General features: G+C 38.0%; 1 long non-coding RNA gene across 1 annotated transcript in view; it reads left to right on the plus strand.

Moving 5' to 3' along the window:
- Positions 1-2,851, plus strand: part of LOC104956965 (uncharacterized) — an 8,697-nt gene extending 5,846 nt beyond the window's left edge. The window contains exons 2-3 of the long non-coding RNA XR_799615.1: positions 551-553; positions 2,840-2,851. This is a non-coding gene — a long non-coding RNA (uncharacterized lncRNA). The remainder of the gene's footprint in view (positions 1-550; positions 554-2,839) is intronic.
- Positions 2,852-4,574: the final 1,723 nt, after the last annotated feature.

Raw genomic sequence — 4,574 nt, forward strand, 5'->3', positions numbered from 1 at the left:
GTTATGACATCATAAAGTGGCCAAAATCTGATCAGCTCATTTTCAGACAGGTTTTTATAGAAATGGATCAGGACAAAAAGAGAGCGAATCTTTTTTCCTGAAACTTTCAGAATCTCTTTACACAGAGGGGGCACATGTTGATGTATAAGAGACATGAAAAAGGGGATTTTGCATAACAGGTGACCTTTAAATAGGGTTAGGGTTAGTGTCAGATCTCACCACCATGGCCTCTGGCATCTCAATATCTCTGGAGATCCTGACAAAATGTTGCCTTATCTGATTCTGTAACTTGCTGCAGTACTACATTTCAGAAATGTGACACTGCTGGATCCCCATCCAGTGAACAGTAGTTATTGATTGTTCGGAGACCACTGCAGGCCTGAGGTGGGTAATTGCATGATCGGCTGCTACACCTGCAGGGACCAACAGAGGCCTGGAAAGAGATGGTCACATTGAGTCCTAAATGGACACAAGCAGGATGTTTCTCAACTTCAATAACACAGAGCAATGCAGCAGTAGACCTGTCCACTTTGATAAAGGTTTTAGAGAGTCTGTCCTGAATATTTATTGGACCAAATAAAGTAAGATATGGGTTTATCTTTTAGTTTGCTGTCAGACTTTAAACTTGGCTCGTTGCCTTTTGGAAGAGGCAGTTCATTTGTAATCAGTTTAGGATTTCAATATTTGAGGCTGGCAGTATACTCCGAACATCCCTGAATGTGGCATCTTCTCAAATAAAAGGCACAACAAGCTAGTATTCCCACTGCGCCTTTAGGTTAGTTTGTTTAGCAATGTCCGAGCCAAAATAGCAATGAGAAGAGACGCAGTGGGAAAGGTAAAGCCCAAAGCACATTATGTACAACACAGTCGCAGACTGTGATGCCAACATGCAAGCAATTGGGTGGAAGCCAAAGAGTAAAGTTTGAGAAATAGTCAACACGTGTTTTCACTTTTCCTCAGTAAAGCCACTCTTTAAAGTTGCCAGGCTAAACGCTCATGAATCCAGCTGAAAATCTGCCAGAGACTAGTGCTTTGAGTTTAGGCTGTTAAATGAGCGAACCCTTTAGCACAAATGAATCAATGACCTTTTGTTTGCTTGAGTCTTTTAACTCAGTCCTAATGACATCTAGAAAAAAGGGACACAAAGTGGAAGTTCTTTTTAAAAAGCTCCTAAGGAAAGACTTTCTGCACAGTTCACGTTTCCCCCTTAACCTGCAGATTATCTTTGTCCGCAGGGCGATTTTTCTTTCATCTAATCTACTTTGAAGGAGGAAAGGGGCCAGGCAAAGCGCCACCTCTGCATTGTCTCTGTAGATATGACGAGTCTTGTGGCCTTTGTCTTGTGGAAATGCTGAGGCGAGCTAATGAGAAGTGTCTTCCTGCAGGCCGAAGGTGGCCCTCCTGTCTCAAGGAAAGGCGCTGTGAGAGCTTGTCATTTATTTTAAACCTTGAATTAGGCTTTATGTTTGGCAAAGGCCATCATTAAGCAAATTCAAAATGGTGAAACAACCAGAAGCATCTCCTTTGAGACACTAATGCTGTAACTGGGTTTATAGTTGCTTGACTTTAATTTAATCTTCACAGATAAAATAGACGAAACAACCCATGATATAGAATAATTGTATACAACCAAGACCTTAAATGTATGTTCCTGTCAAACTTATCAGATTGAACAATCAACCTTCTGAATCTGAATGAGCTTTATTAGACAAGTATGAGTACATATCCTAGATATTTGACTTTTTTCTCTGAATGTACTGAATAAATAGACATAACCTCTGAGGAACAAGGACCACTAAGCTGGACACGTAATTAAATGTAAAGAATAGATAGGACTATTATGTACACAAGTACTTTATGTTGAGAAAAAAAGGTACATAGGTGTATATAATGTATCTTAACTATACGAACTGTATTATTATTAATATGTCTAAATATATTGTATAGAGCAAGCACATTTATATTGGCAGTGACAGTGCATGATGTTATGAAAATGTTGGAAAATGTTGCATTATAAACTGTAGAAATACAGACTATAATGGGCAGAGGATGTTAAGGTCGTACAGGGTTATTCTTTTATACTTTTTTTCAAGAGGATTCATAAAAAAACAGTTTCCTGGTAGATTTTAATGATAAAAAAAGATGTAACAATTTATGCACAATTGAGTAGAAATAGAGTGCTCTTGTGTTATCTGGTAGAAGCAATTGTATAAAGAGTGACCTCAGAATTGAAAATGCTTTTCAAACATTTCTAGTAACTATAATAGCCCACAGGCCGTCCTGAACTCTTGTTTGTGCTCGGGAATATCTATTGAGCACTGACCCCAACAATGCACACGCTCTGATGTCAGCGGGTGAGACAGATGGACTCTGGGAGTGGGGGTTGTTTGAGGGAAGTAAACTAACCTGTGATTTGGGATTTGATGGTTGAACGGATCGTTGTTTGAATCAGTCAGGAGAGAAGATAACGGAGGCATGAAGTGCACGAGTAATAGACTGGAAAAACGCGAGCAGTTGAGTAATCCACCATACAACAGGAAGCTAAAGAATTTAACTCAATCTAATCAATGCTTTGTTTTGAAACGGAAGAACATTTTCTCTTCAGATGTAGTTGATGAACAGCCTCTACTAATCCCTATACAGCTTGTTACAGATTATGTATCCCTGGTTTCAAATCAAATTTCAGATACTAATCTGATTAAATGAAATATTTTAGTTTATTTTTGAAAAGCCACATTTGACTGGACCTTTGCTATCCAGAATTGTATTTGTGTGTATCCATCTGTGTATTTATCTAGAGACCCTTAATGAAGTCATCTTGTTTATTTGTAGTGTACAGATGGTGTTCTGAGACTGGCAGTTGGTCATTCTGTTGCTATGGCACTTGCTACTGGTAAAGTGCCATAGCAACTACAGTTTAACTGACGTTGCATCCATCATATTTTCAGATCTGTATCCAAACCAAGATTGAGACGAGTCCACTTGATTGCGATTTAAAATATTAGATTTATGATCTACAATCAATTTAGTGCCAAGCCATTAAGCAAGCTAGCCTTCTGAGGCTAATGTGTTGCATTCTCAAATGTTAACTTAATGCTGGGCTATTCATTACAATTGTACTTTTAACATTGTTTAGTCATTGACATTACATTGACTACTAGATGAACATGCACACTATTATTCAACAATTAAAATGTGTTTCTTATTCCAGCCAAAGGATTTCCTTTTCCTCATTGTTACATATCATTGTTAACTATTATTATCAAAAAATAAGTTTGGTATTTGCAATTTCTGTTGTCACGTATAGCTTTGTGGAGTTTGGCCTTCTTTGACGTTTCATGGAGTAAACGATAATCGCCAACCTAATAATAAAGAGGAAAACTGATTTATTTAGTATTCATTTACTTTTCTGTGTTATTTATAGCCTATAAATAACACAGACAAGTAAAAGTTCTGAAAGGTTAGAAAGGTAAAAGACATGACGCAAGTGTTCCTTTGAGATGTACTCTATGGAGGTAGAAGAGGATAGTATTTTTTGACAAAGGATACAAAGGGGTTGTGAAGGGACATCTCTTGTGAGACATCTTTTAAAGGCCAGAATGGTTAGGATAAATTGCTACTTAATCAATTAAATCATGAAGGAGGAGGAACAAATAAGTATGCTGGAAAATGTGGGTGATAATTTAAGAGCCTCGTACCATAATTTAATTTCACAGTAAAATGCATTAATGGAAAATTCCCTGGAGCTCACATTTAACCTTTACTGTACAATATGTTCGGTCAAGACAAAAGCAGGTTTCTCGGCAATGTGCTAATATCATTATAACGAGCCAATGAGGCAGAGTAAAAACCATGTAAAGATGATCTCAACGGGAGATCCAGCCCTCAGTCAGGAGAGGACGTTATCTGCAGTTAAACGGTTTTGATAGACTCTCACGTTTTAAGGAATAAAGCAGGTGCACATGAACACATGCATGAACATAAGCACACTCACCCATAAACAAACTCACACCTGGGACTCTCAGTTGTGTGCAAGAAAGTACATCATGTTATGTTTCCAAATGTGGCTTAAGCCAAACTAAACCATGATAACAAAAAGGACGAACATGGACAATTTAGGCTCCAGCATAAAACCGACGAGCTTTGGCACTACATGGGGAGACAAAGTGGCACTAATAGATGTTTTCTTTTTTGCCTCTATTGTAATTTCAAAGGACAGGTTTTGCATGGTCTAAAGCGAATAACAATTTAAACGTTGGATAATCTAGCTGTCCTGGCAATTCATGCTCATGATATTGAGTTTTTTAACACAGATCCAAGGCCGTCACAATGACATATTGAATATAAGGGTCTCACTGTTGATGTATCTGTTCTCATAATGTGCTCTACCCCTGACACATGATCTATGGATATATTCTCCTTGTTGTGAAGGACCTCATAAATCACACTCAACATTTCCCAAAGACACAAAGTTTGAGGCCTCTGAGGTGGACACCATAGTCCCTCCTACAGTGCAAGCCTTTGTTACAAACTACTAGGCAGTATCCTTATTTAGAAATTGAGTTTTTTTTAAG

This window comes from Notothenia coriiceps, unplaced genomic scaffold (assembly GCF_000735185.1).
Source record: "Notothenia coriiceps isolate Sejong01 unplaced genomic scaffold, NC01 NC01_scaffold00026422, whole genome shotgun sequence".
Taxonomy (NCBI): Eukaryota; Metazoa; Chordata; class Actinopteri; order Perciformes; family Nototheniidae; genus Notothenia; species Notothenia coriiceps.